The sequence below is a fragment of the Populus trichocarpa genome, chromosome 14 (assembly GCF_000002775.5).
Source record: "Populus trichocarpa isolate Nisqually-1 chromosome 14, P.trichocarpa_v4.1, whole genome shotgun sequence".
Lineage (NCBI taxonomy): Eukaryota > Viridiplantae > Streptophyta > Magnoliopsida > Malpighiales > Salicaceae > Populus > Populus trichocarpa.
This window is the reverse complement of record NC_037298.2, coordinates 6,876,097-6,890,475: the sequence shown is the minus strand read 5'-3', so window position 1 is coordinate 6,890,475 and position 14,379 is coordinate 6,876,097. Positions and strand designations below refer to the sequence as shown.

At 33.0% G+C, this 14,379-nt stretch overlaps 1 long non-coding RNA gene across 4 annotated transcripts; it reads right to left on the bottom strand.

Annotated features, from left to right (window-relative positions):
• Positions 1 to 7,019: 7,019 nt before the first annotated feature.
• On the bottom strand, positions 7,020 to 13,986 carry LOC112324099 (uncharacterized). 4 transcript variants are annotated; one of them, XR_008057235.1, is made up of 3 exons: positions 12,135 to 13,836; positions 11,581 to 11,675; positions 7,020 to 11,254 (listed from the first exon to the last, which is right to left on the bottom strand). It is a non-coding gene; the product is annotated as an uncharacterized LOC112324099 (long non-coding RNA). The 4 variants fall into 4 exon arrangements; XR_008057234.1 differs by having other exon boundaries at positions 10,052 to 11,254; positions 11,581 to 12,995; positions 13,075 to 13,819; XR_002977782.2 differs by having other exon boundaries at positions 9,989 to 11,254; positions 11,581 to 13,986.
• Between the last annotated feature and the right edge of the window lie 393 nt (positions 13,987 to 14,379).

Sequence of the window (14,379 nt, the reverse complement as noted above, 5' to 3'; positions counted from 1 at the left end):
AGAATTAAAATAAAAATAAAAATTGGGCATGAAAGAATGGACCCTCGTCTGCCGTGTCACTTTTTAGGCAGAGGCGAGAAATCCGAGGCGATGACCGACAGATAGAGTCAGGGGTCCACGCTTTCCTTTTCACTTTGCCTTTTTACCTTCTTTCTTGTTGCTTCAATTTCTTGTTTTTTTTTTTCTTTTTAGATTTACATTGAAGCTAAAACCATGGAGTGTTCTTTAATGTTGAATGTAGTTTTGTTCTCTCCTTCTCTGTTGTTTCATAACTAAATCCAATTTTCTCTTTCAACTTCATAAATATAAATTAGCTCCCTTGTTAACAAGATCAGCTGTGTGAGGACGTTTTTAAAATTTCCATTGAATTATAGAAAAGAAAATGCAAAATACATTTGACAAAATGAAGTACTTACGAAGTTTTGAGTTTTGTGCAAAGTGGTAAACTTCACTAACTCGGATGAGAGAGAACCATGTAAAACTTAATTGCTTTGTCGTTTTCATTCGGTGAGAAACTGTTTTTTGAGCACTTATTCGATGTGACATACTGAGCTTGTTTGACGCTCCAAACTCACTTGTTTTCTATGATATGCGATAGAATTAAGGATCAAAGACGTTGTTAACATGATTCGCGTTAATCTCTCTCTGTTTTTTTTTTTTTTAAGAATATGGCATGGGGGATTCAGCATACAGCATCCTAGCTTATGGTTGAATATTTAATTTATTTACCACAACAGCTTTTCATGCTCTTGGATCCAAGTTGACCTTGCTACTTACTCTTGAAAAAACCAAACAAAGTGATAGAAATGTAACATTACTCTATTAAAATTATTGTTGTTGACGGAAGGAAACAAATGGTGACCTTGAGATAAAGATTTATTTGGCTTATTAAAAACTGTCATCTACTTTCTCGGTGTCCCGATAGAGACTTGGCACAACCATCATCTTCCTATACACATCGCCTTAAAAATCCTTGGGTCCATTCTCTCCTCTCTCTCTTCGATGTGCCTCTCGCCTCGTTTGAAATTATTAGTGGAATGGATCGTGAGGTTCTAATTAATTGCTTATTTGGTCACAAATCACCATGTGTACTATGCATGGTAGTCGTAGTTGCAGTAATAAATTGCCAGTATATGTTAAATCGGCAACATTGAAAGATGCCTTACCTAAATGTCCGTCTCTTATCAATTTTTTCAATGACAAAAAAATTGGATCCAGTACTGTTAATAGTCAAATGAAGATTTTTTAGGCTACTGCATGTAAATTTTCCGCGTGTTTCACAACACAAACAGATTAATTAGCATTCTATCAGACAAGACTTTCAATCGGTAAATCAAGCAGTGGGATTCTTGACATTTGACACTTACATAATTAATGTCAATGAAAATAGTATAATTAAGCCATGGCGTGGAAGAATCAGAGTCACATTCTTCTTTTTAAAATATAATTAACTCGAAATGCTAGCTGTTTTCTTTTTAAAATTATGGTGCTTTACTCCTCACAGCTGCCTTGAAGCGTGGTAAGGCAGGGTTGCGGGCACTTGTTTTCATCAGGTTTTTGATACAATGGTCCGTGACCATTTGATTAAAGACATTATTAATCGCAATTAATTAACCTTAACGATTATGGAATGATTAGTAAGTACCTGTACTGCCAGATTCAGGGATTTTATTTTTCATGTGAGGTTGGGTCGGAAGGTGCCCGTAAGAAGTGCTGCCATGCTATCACCTCTATAACACAACCAAAGGCTCCACCACCATCTGGTCCATGCTTCTCTATCTTTCCAAATACTGTACATCAGAGTGACAAACGGAGAGGACGATACTGGCTACATATTTCAACGCTTTCACAGTCTTGAAAATTGTGTGTGTGTGTGTGTCTCTCTCTCTCCTCTCATATATATATATGAGAGAGGAGAGAGAGAGAGAGAGAGAGAGAGAGAGAGAGAAGTGTGTTCGATAGAAACAACACGTAAATGTCAAATCCTGCATCTCCAACCCAGGTTGTCGACTCCACCCTTTCGATCATACAATAATTATTAATTTATCAATCAAAATACTACCTACTAATAAAACCCAACAATATTAATTTCCTAAAATCTTAATTTGCTCTCCACCCCATCTGAGTCCACTCCCAACTTCTCAAGCTGAAAATGCATTTTCACGTGCCATGTCTCTTTAAAAATGCATGGTCGTCGTCGTGGTGTGTCGATTGGAGGAGTGGTTGAAAGTGGCGAGGGGAAAGAAAAGGGTTGATGAAAATTTATTATACTTTAGAGGGCAGCTTTTTGATACTCAAGTCAATTTGGTGTCTGGATCGAGAAATAGCGGGAGATACTGATACAGTCATACTCTCTGTAAAGTGACAAACAGACAAACAAACAAAAAGCTTACGAGGGTAAATGTTCATTCGGAATTTTTTTTTTCCTGGACACATTCTCCTATATATATATCTTGACTCCTAAAGATTTTAATATTGTATGATTACGTACTAAAGAGGATTTTTTAGCACCTAAAAACCTGTTAACAATAGGCTTTAGCATTGTAATTAGCGAAAATAACAAGTACAGTGAGACCTCTTTGTTTGTTTGTTTGTTTCTTGTTTCTATTCATTTCTTCCCTTGTATTAAGAGAATCCAGGTCATCCTTCTAACTCCTTAGACCGCCCTGCTTACCGCCCCCCGACGTTTTGCTTTTATGATAGCTCTTTAGGTGTACTCGGCTAACTTTGAGCCTGGACTTTAACTATTTTTAGACGTATGAGATGACTATATATTTTTAGTTTTGAATATTTAATTAATTATTCGCATAAGAACTTTAGCTATATTTTATTATCAGTAGTGTTCTTACTTTCACCGCAACAGTAACATTTTAGGGCTGATCAAAGTCTCTTTTCAACCTCCAACGACACGGCTTCGAAAATGAAATGTTCGTTTAGGAAGATATCCAGCATTATATTGTGTTTCAGATTTCAATAAAGCAGTGTTTAGATTTTCCTACTTGTCTAGAATTCCTTGTTAGATGGAATTTCTTTCCTTGTGCATAACATTTATATAAACTATAGCATGAGAAGTTTGATTTTACGGCAAGAGTAATGAAAGACTTGTTCGAAAAATTTGTAGTGTTGCCTGTTGAGACATCCTTGAAAAGTTTGCAACATAGAATATCCCTTCTGTAGCAGCATCGTGGTTTGTTTGGCAGTCTTACAGGAGCTTCTGGTTTAAGGTTTTCTGTTGAGAGAATCATGTAGCGAGTTTTGTAAGCTTTGATGATATTATTTCAGGGGTAATTGAGTTTTGGATAGTGATTGTAGCCAACTCAAAACTCGGAAAGGGCTTAACTATAAGAAGTTGGGTAGTTTGTGTTCCTAATTGTGAAACTAAGGGATGTAATTGAAAGAAGTGTATTATATTGAAAGAGTTGAATTACAAAGGAAAGAGACCAAACTGAAATAAAAGAAATAATTTATGAGCAGATTCGAGGTAGACTACAATTTTCCACAGCTAACCAAGTTCTGAATTATTCCATTTAAACCCGATTCAAACTTATCGAATAAGCATTCATTAAAAAAAAAAACGCTGCGATTTTCATAAAAATAATTGAAATATGTAACTATTGAAATGACTTGGATCCATGTTTTTTTTTTTTTTCAAGTTAATTCTTAAATCAGGTTGGATAACTATAGTTATGGCTTATGGATATTGGTGTTCAAATCTGTCACTAAATAGTCAAGTGTTTATCGATCTTTAAAGAAATGCTAGTTTTTTTTTTTTTTTCACTTTTTACCAATGATGATTTAAAATCAATGTTTGGTTAAGGTATGTTTGTTTTAAAAGTAAAGCACATGATACTAAAATAATAATAATGTTTTTCTTTTAATTCGAAGCATGATACCCTTACTTTAAACCAAAATATTGTGAGGTATATTATATCCTTGAATGAAAATATAAGTTTTGAAATCAAAATAACCAATTATTAAATACTATTTTTGCTTATATTATTTTCAACCCAACATAAGATATTGCAATATATTATCCAATGCATAACAAGATATAACATAATAATATCAAACAATCACCAAACTTGCCCTTCGTGTCCTTTTATTTCAATTTCAAGTTTCAACCGTGCATGCCAAAGTTAATTTTAGTTGTTTGTAATTTTTTTATTCATTTGTGTTTTTTCCACAAACTTGTAATTTTCTTAAAGTGAAAATTTAACTTGAGTATGATAGAGTCCCTTTTTTTCATGTTGTTAAACATTTATAAAACACGCGAGCATAATTTTAATATCTCTTAACAAAAGCATGATTGCCCTTAGTTTAAAATTATAAAAACTCAGTGGTAGTATTTGATTATTGTCTTGGAATATAAAAGATGGAAATGATGAAAACAGAGGAAACAATACAATATAAAAGACAAAGACAAGGCTTTCAAACTTAATTTTTTACCAATTAATTAAGTCTATAATAAAATTAATTTGTTCTATTTAAAGTATAATTAAGTCCTTACACCTAATTAAATCATTCAATTAGATCCAAATTAATTCTTAAATATAATTAAACTTTAATTTGGCCCATTATTAAATCAAATTGACCTATTAAAAATCTAGTTATGTCCTTAGGCTTAATTTTTATATAGATTCATCCAATAATGATTTAATTTGACCTTGAATTTACATTGTCTCTCTAGTTTTGGGTATAATAGAGTACAATTAGGCTCTCAATTCCATCCAAAATTACAGCTTTATTTTTCTACATTTGAAATCCTCCCAGCTTGCTTTTGCTAATATGCCAATTTTTTTGCTATTGTTATTTTATTTTTTTATTTTAATTTTGAAAAGAAAAAGAAAGATGAATTTGAAGAATAACCCATAAATGGGTTATGACACCAATAGAGATTGATCAATTTCTTCAAGTCAAAAGAATTCTGAGGTGGTTTGCTTTAAGTTCAGGTCTTCACATTAACTTCCATAATAGCTCTATTATCAAAGCCAACGTGGAAGATTGTTTTTGTATGAGCCTGGCTTCAACTACTTTTTGCATGACTGACTCTTTTTCGTGCACTTATCTTGGTATATGTCATTGGGTGCAAATCCAAATTGCATATCCATGTGAAAAGCTAGTTATAGACAAATTTCATCGAAGACTAAATCAGTGGAAGGGTAGGTTTTAAAGCATAGCTGGGTGTCTATGCCTAATTAAGAGTGTCATCAACTCGTTGTCAATTTTTTCATGTTAGTCTTCTTGATGCTGAAGGGAGTTTGTAGATTACTTACCTCTACTCAATTACGTGTCTTATGGTGTGGCTCTATTAAGCATAGATCTTTTTATAACGTCCAATAAAGATTGGTAATGCGTGATAAGAAGCAAAGAGGTCTTGGTATATGCTCCTTTATGTAAAAAAATAGAGCTATGTTATTTAAATGGATATCGAGACTTTTTTCTTTAGGCTCTGGTCTATGAAAATCTATTATTATTAACCTATACAAATCAGCTTTCGAGAATGGGATCCCAACTTGTTGTCCTTATTAGGAACAAAGATAATGCATCGTTTTAGGTCGGATATGTAGATGGACTCTCAACACAAATGGTCTCTATACAGTAAAATCGAGTGCCCATCTCTTGGATCAATTACTCTATGGTGGTGTCCAACCTTTTCAGTCTTCAGTATGGTTAAAAGATGCCCCCTAAAAGTTTAATTGTTTCTTTGGCTGCTTGTCCGAGATAAAGTTTTCACCAATGATTTCTTATTTCAGCATGATTTCCTTTCTCTTCAGCAAGCTAGATATGTGTTTTTATAAAAGAAGTATTGAAACTTCAAGTCATCTCTTCATTTAATGTGTTTTTTTCCTGGACGTTATGGATGGAATTTCTATATCTGTAGGGGGTATTAGTGACTATTTCTTAAATTTTGTTGATGATATATGCTACCAATGGTGCAAGGTAAATTTTAGAATCTTTCATAGCAGCTTCTCTTTTCTTCTATTGTGTGGAGTCTGTTGCTTCATCGCAATGATGTAATCTTCAATGATGCTACTCCAGATCTTCAAGGTTGTTTTCACTTGTTCCTTCACAGGTTCTCTTTATGGTTAAAGTTTGATAGCATAACTCCTGCTTCCACCAGTTTGGATTTAGTGATCAACTCTGATGGGATCTTTTTTGGGGATAACAAAAGTTGACTTCTAGTTTTTATCCATTGTTTGATCCCTGTTTTCTTCTTTCTATTGCAGATTTCATGCTTTTATGACTTCTTTATTTTCTCTTCTCTATTGTTGCCTTATTGTTATTATAAGGCTTATTCTCTTTTTAGCCAAAACATTTAACAAAATCTCGACTATTATCTAAAAAAAAAAATATTTTTCTTTAAATAGTTATTTTACACGATTGAAAAGTTTACACGATTTATCACTAGTTAACATTTCACGTATCAATTTTATTACTTTATTTCATCCAAAATTTAAGTTAAGTACTCATTGAGGATGTTTATTTTAAATCACAATAATATTTCCTCTTAATTTACCATTTTTCAATTAAGGATTACCATAATGATTTTGGTTTACTGATTTTTGGACCAGGGGTTTACATCTTTTTCTTAAATGGGTCTAACAATTCAATGAGTCTAGTAATCTTTAATGGAGATAGATTATGACAGCCAAATATCAATCCGCCTTTTTAGACTCACTAGTTTTTATGAATGGCAGCAACATAAACTTATCATAAATTAATATTCTTACTTTGACATACTTATATGATAAGATGGGTGTGATATATTATTATTAATATTGGATCAGATATTAATTTCGAGTTACCATCATATGTGATAAGTATGTAAACAAGTCTTGCACTCTCATACATATGTGTATTACATATGGAAATTTTGGAATTGAGATTCATTAAGCATATATAAGTTAAATAGACTTTCAAATCTTAACAAGTACCCTCATGCTAAGCACAAACCTACTAGTTATTTTCTAAAATTAATTCATATACAAAAAAAAAAAAAGAGGTTTTCAGTACCTATCAAAGAATCATCCAACACAAAACATATTATTTTATTGAAGGTTAGCTGACAGACTTCTATCTATACCATGATTTGGTTTTTGCCAATTTGGTAATCATAGTATGACATTTTAGCCAAGAACTAAAACACAATAATGGTATTACTATTGCACCCTAATCAAAACATGAAAGGCACATGGTCTAAATATATAAATGCTACTTTGACCATACGAAGCCTCAAACTATAACATTTCTCAAACAAGAAATTCAAATAAATAAAAACACTCAATCACATCAATCATATATACATATACAAAATATTAATGTCTCTGAACAAGAACTCAATTCACAATTGAAATCTATTGTAATTTTAAAGATTTACATCATTTATATACACAACTCACAATATGAAAAAACAATAGAAAGTTTTCAAGAAAGACCAAAAGGCAAACGAGCAACAAATTGACATCTAACTCTTAGTTGTCAAGTTATTTTCTCCAGTTTTTAAATCTATAAGCTTGAAAGAAAATAATTGTGGAAAAAGGATGAGTTTCCACAACTTAGTGATTAACTAATATAAATATATTCAAGAATAATAAAATCAAACACACACACACACACACACACATAGTGATTTAATTAGTAAATTTCATACTATTTCATAACCCATCACACCATATATATAACTTGTCACACCAAGTATATAACCTATCATCACACCAAGTTCATATATCATATTTCATATAAATATAAGGACGCAAACACACATGCTTTATAAACATTCTTTAAAAAAATATTTACATCGATTACTCACAATTAATATATCAGTTTCAAAATAAATGCATGGAAAAAATTCTTGATACTTTTAAGGTATATTTATATTAATTACTCACAATTATGCAACAAGTATGTAAATAGCAATGTTCAACCAATCTTTTACAAACAAGCAATATGTGGGGCTTCTTAAGTATCTAAACTCATTTCAACATATAATAAAATTAATTCCAAATTCAAATGAAATAAATAAAATTGATAATAAACCATTAGTAAGTCTCAATTATTTATCAAAACCTATCCAAAAAATTGCCATTTAAAACCATGGGCGAAGCTATAATTTTTTTTGAATTCATAGGCAAAATCATAATTTTCCAAAACTAAGGACTAAACTATAATTCTGCCATCTTCAACTTCAAAATAGATTTTGAATTTCAACTTGATTTTTTCTATAAAATTCTTTAATAATTCCCTATTTTCTTCCTAATATCAATATTCACTAAGAAAAATATTTTTTTTTAAATAACCTAGAAAAATAGGATTGAATTTAAATAAATAAAAAACATTGAAAAAAAACTAAGTCACTCTAGGTTAACTTCACTAACCAACGACCCAGGATAACCCCATAGAAAGGAAAAGCATAAAAAAAAAATCAGAAAGCTCAAGACCTAGTAGCCTGATATCAAAGGATGGAATTGAAAAAAAAATATAAGTCAACCCGAGTTAACCGCATAGAAAGGAAAAAAAAATAAAAAGCTCAAGGCCTAATAACCTAATGTCAAAAAATGAACTTGAATTTTTTTTTATATGAAAAGGCCGAAGTTAAATCATGCTAATTTTCAAAACTAGTGACCCGAATCATGAGATTAGGATGATCTAGTAGAAGGCAAAAAACAAAAAATCATGAACAAAATTATCAATCATAAAAAATTAAAAAGAAAATAAATAACAATTAAAATAATGAGGATCAAATCTGGTATAAAAACTAATGAAAGAAAATAATGAGAGACTAAATTGAAAAATAAAATAAAATAATAATAATAAAAAAAAGAAATTAAAAGAATAAGGACAAAAATTGAATAAAAAATAAATGAAATAAAATGTTAAGGGAAAATTAAAATAAATTAAGAAAAGGATTAAAAAAGAGCAATTAAAAGAATGAGTAACAAAATTGAAAAAAAAATAAATGAAATAAAATATTGAGAAACAAAATTGAAAAAAAACAAATCAAGAAAATGATAAAAAAAAAACAACAATGATAAGAATGAGTATTTGATATAAAAATAAAATAAAACCAAGTAGAAAAGGATGAAATTAAAAAAAAACAAAAAAAAAAACCAAAAACAAAAAAAGACTAATCAAAAGAAGGAGGACCACGGATGAAAGAAAAAAAATAAATGAGAGGACAACTGATCTGAATTTGGTTGACCCAACAAGGATTTCAAGGTGAGAAGAGAAAAGAGGGGAAGAAAAAAGATTCAATCATCACCGAACCTTCATGAATATCATTACATTTGTTGTCTTACCAGCTACGTTGCCACTGCACATTTTGAACAACATGGTAGTTGAGTTTTTTTGGCCGCCATAAGACGCTACACACACATCGTTTAAAGAGCGCGGATGACGTGCACTCACCATTGCATCCACCAACTTTTTTTATTAATATTTTTATTTGTTAAAATATTGATTTGCTTCTAATTCAAATAGATTAAAACAAAATAACCATTATGAAAAAATCAAAATATCCCTTGATATTTTCTTTATTTTTTTTCCTTTAAGGACAATGAAGTAATTTTACTATTTTAAAAAGGGAATGTCAAAAATACTCTTCTTAACCTTTCAATTTGTTTTTAGGTTTAAAGAACATTTCTGTTATTTAACTGGGAAAAAAAGGTTGATAGAACATTATAACTCCAATGAACTTTACAATGACAAATAAATTCCCTAGAAAATATCAATTTACCCCGAAGATAGACTATTTGGCTTTTTTCATGAAAGACAAAGATATCATTCCAATGTAGCAATTCACATAGCAACGAGTCCAGCCTTACACTAATGGGTTTAGTGTTTTTTTTAATAAACGAAAATCTTTCCTCTTTTAATAAGAAGAACAAGACTTATCAGATTTTCAAGAATTTGATATTCTATAATAAAAACAATAAAAACGTTCTGAGATTAAATATTCTTAGATTAGAAGAATGGATTTGAGATGTTCTCTTAATAAACGCTTCCGAGGAGTTTTTGGATGCGTTGAACATGTTCAATATAGTTTTTGTCAATGAGTCTATAAAAGGATGCGTGCTGCCCATTAAAAAAAAAAGAAGATTCAACAGTGATATTACAAGAAAGTCATAGAGACAATTTTTTTTTTAGTTTAGTGTGGGTGTCCGGGCCAGCTTGCGCGTACCTCGACTAATTCCACGGGCCCTGAAGTTAACGATCATCTAAGCCTCCAGTGGCCATCATATGAGCAACCACAGGACTCGAACCTGAGACCACAAAGAGAGCAAATCTCTTGGTCCCAAGCTCTTACCACTGGACCACCACCTAGATTGTCCCAAGTCATAGAGACAATCTAGGTTGAGAGGGCAGGGGTCGTTGCACTTCATGTCTGTAACAGGAAAGATTATAGTGCCTGAAAAAAATTGTAGCTTTACCATCTTCCCAATTTCCACAACATGCTCTGTCCTGACTCCTGACAGCGGAGTGAAAAAGGGCGAAAGACAAAGTTTCATTGGATCCTTCAGTAATTTTCAAGGTCTAGGGCTCTAGGTTACACTTGTAAGTACTATTGTGGAGCTATATACTTACAAGGTCCTCAACTTCTCATCCAATGGCACAAAGTTTTCATAGAGTTTTGGTCAAGTTGTACACATACCAATCACACCATGGAAAATTGTGGTCATAATTAAAACCTTCATAGGAATTCATCAACATGGCCAAAGACCTCCCTCGGCTCCTACAAAATCAAAGACTAAAGCAAAAAATATCACGGATAAAAGCATGGGAGAAAGTGGTTTACTTTATGTTTGCAAAGGTCAAAAAGATTCAATTTCCCAAAAGGCGGTGCTTTACGAGACAGCATTCATACATGCAATCCCCTTTTCAACAAAGGGCTAGAGGAAAATTCTGAAACGGGAAAAGAGGGTAGAAAAGAAAAAAAGAAGTCTAAGCGCCCATATCCTGGAGGTAAAACCATAAAGATTGGTCTTTGGTCTGATTGATCTCAAGCTACAATATATATATATATATATATCAATCATATATATATTTGTGTGTGTGTGTAATAACATTAAAAAATGGAGTTTGCTTCCTAGATTCCAAACCAGCTTTAAAATATGAAACATATTTTGCAGCACTAAAAACGTTAGGTTACTCAGTGACATGGAATAAAAAGGATATCCATGCCTCCTTCTTCTCCCTGACCTTTTGCCTTTGCTCTCACTCTATGCGAGTTTCTTTCATTGTTGTGTTTCCATGAATGCTAGTGCGGAAGAGAGAGAGAGAGAGAGAGAGAGAAGATTAATTATTTAGGCCCGTATACAACTGGCATGTATAAACGTATAAGCCTAGAGCATAGGTGACACGTTTGGCCATCTTTCAAATCATAATGTTTGTCTTTTCATCTTTTAGCAAGGATCTCATTACTAAACTCACATGAGAAAAGCAAGGCAAATGATGGGCAGGGAGGCAAGCACGATGGAATAACAATGCTCACAAAAATTCAACACCCATGTCATCCCTTGGCCTTAGCAATACAATAGCTACACAAGAAATAGAAAAAAACTCACTGAAAACAAGAGGTTTTACCTGCATACTGCTCCTCTAGAAAGCAATCATCAAGCTTTACGCTGGAAAAGTATGACATCCATATTCCACATTGCGGGGAGACTTTAATTACGAACCTGCTATTTAACGCGTGGCATATATAATCAAATGGTGAAACAAGAATCATTATCCATTCCTTTCTAGCTAGTAGAGTTAAAATTAAGAAACAAGAGGATTTTGTGAGCTATCAGGAATGGGAACTTGTAACTTTAGACCAGCAGGCTTTAACTGAGGAGTTAACAACAATATCTCTTGTTCGAAAAGAATTCGAAATGTAATCTAGAGATAACTTCGCCAAGACAGGTTGTTTCCTGTAATGTGAGAGTGACACAAAACACGCGGGCACAAACTCCTGGCAATAACATAATTGTTCTCAATTTGAAATATTCTTGGCATATAAACAGCAGTTCAAGGGAAAGCATAATAATAATAACAATAATGTTTACCCCTACTCAACCCAAAGGAAAAGAGGCCAAGAAACAGGTAGAATATAGCACACTTCATAAGTAGGCAGGCAGGCATGCATAGGAAGTTACCCATGTTCAAACATCAAGCTTTGATTTTCGAAAACAGCAAAACTCTTCTGAAAGAGGAAGCAAAGAAACCAAGGGCACGACTACAGAAAACTTTAAATATCTGAGCCAAAATGTTGGATCCAAAATTCATATCACGAGTATGCAAGTACGTCTAGATTTTCAGTACCACCAAGTTTTCTATCTCTTTCTATAGAGAATCGAGAGACTCTTCAAACAATGACAGAAAGCGCATCACTTTCTTGCTTGTACATCTTCACACAGCACATGCCCTTTTCTCTGTAAAATATTGATTTGGAGATCAGAGCCAAACCTCAGAAACAACTGCAGCATGAGACACTATAAAACAAAACGAGTAAGAAGAGAGAAGAATAGAAGTATCATTTCCACCAAAAGTTGAAAGCCAGATCTGAAAATAGCACAAACAGACAGATCAGATACATGATGAAGCTATAATGGGAAAAATCTGCCTAGTAATGCCGAGCCTTCGAAGGTTGTAGACTGACAGAAAAAACACCATCATCACATGATCAGAGAAAAAGAAAACCAGAAAAAGAGTAATGATGAAGCTTCTTAGTTCTCAGCATGGTCAAAACACATCATGATTACACCAATCTGCATATATACCAACAACCCTAAAGACTAAAATGAAAAAACCCATGATTAAAAAACTCCCAGTTTTTTTACCCCGAGCAAAATTACGATATACAAAACCAATTAAAGAAAAAAAAAGGATGATTAAAAATCAAACCTGTACATGCAACAGCCCATGATCAAGCCCTTGAGATGGAAGCAATGATTGGGGGGAATGAAGCCTGGTCCGACAACCCTAATACGTGATCAATCTTAAATAAGATACTAGATCTACAGGTAGAAAGTTCGATTAGATTGATGAACAAAAAGTCCTCGAGCCAGACAACATTCCCCTCAAAAAAGAAGCTACCTTTGTTAGCAAATCTTGATCAATTCTTCCAAGTGAAAGAGGGAGATATATGGAATTTGATTTCGTGTGTGTGCGTGCCGGTGATTCTCAAACTATTCTCTTTATCCCCCAAGAGTCTCGCCTATCTTGAAGGGGGTTGGTGAGAGAGAGAAAGATTGGTGATGATGAAGAGAATGATATGGTATGGGGGCTATATTAAGAAGAGTAAAAAGAGTGGAAAGCCAACGTTAAAAAAGACAAAAGATAGGTGCAGACCCGCCCCTACCAGCTGGGGTTTCTCAGTTCCAGAAATGACCACGACCCCATGCACCTTTCTCTCTCTCTCCCTCCCTCCCTCCCTCTCATCATCTCTAAAAAAACAAATCAAATACTATTCTAATAAGAACCCATTCACTTTCATGTTCATACATATCATACCACCACTACTAAAATAGAGGGGTGGACTCCAAGAAACATGTCTCTGTTCTTGAAACCCTTATCCACCGTTGGATTTTCCAGATGACTGTGATGGTAACACCTCGTAAGAGATTGAACATGTACGTACCCAAGTGAAACCCACCATTAGATGATGGTTGGATGGTGTCATCAAACACGAACACTGTTGACTGTAACTGTGCTGTCTACTGTACTATGTAGCCTAGAAATTAAATACCCATTATGGACCGTAGAATGGTGTGTACTATGCTAAGAAAACCTATTGTATGATTATAAAATAATTGATAAGAAGATAGTAAAGGAATCAAAGTAAAGGAGGCATAGAATTGGGTCAGAGGAGTGGTTGAGTTTTTGAGCTGCCCGATAATGGAAAGGCCCATTTAATATATATATCTACACCTTTTCGAATCAATTAATTGCGATTGGAATGAGAAAATTAAACGGTACAGTAGAATATAGTAATCCCTAAGTAGAAGAATTAAAATAAAAATAAAAATTGGGCATGAAAGAATGGACCCTCGTCTGCCGTGTCACTTTTTAGGCAGAGGCGAGAAATCCGAGGCGATGACCGACAGATAGAGTCAGGGGTCCACGCTTTCCTTTTCACTTTGCCTTTTTACCTTCTTTCTTGTTGCTTCAATTTCTTGTTTTTTTTTTCTTTTTAGATTTACATTGAAGCTAAAACCATGGAGTGTTCTTTAATGTTGAATGTAGTTTTGTTCTCTCCTTCTCTGTTGTTTCATAACTAAATCCAATTTTCTCTTTCAACTTCATAAATATAAATTAGCTCCCTTGTTAACAAGATCAGCTGTGTGAGGACGTTTTTAAAATTTTCCATTGAATTATAGAAAAGAAAATGCAAAATACATT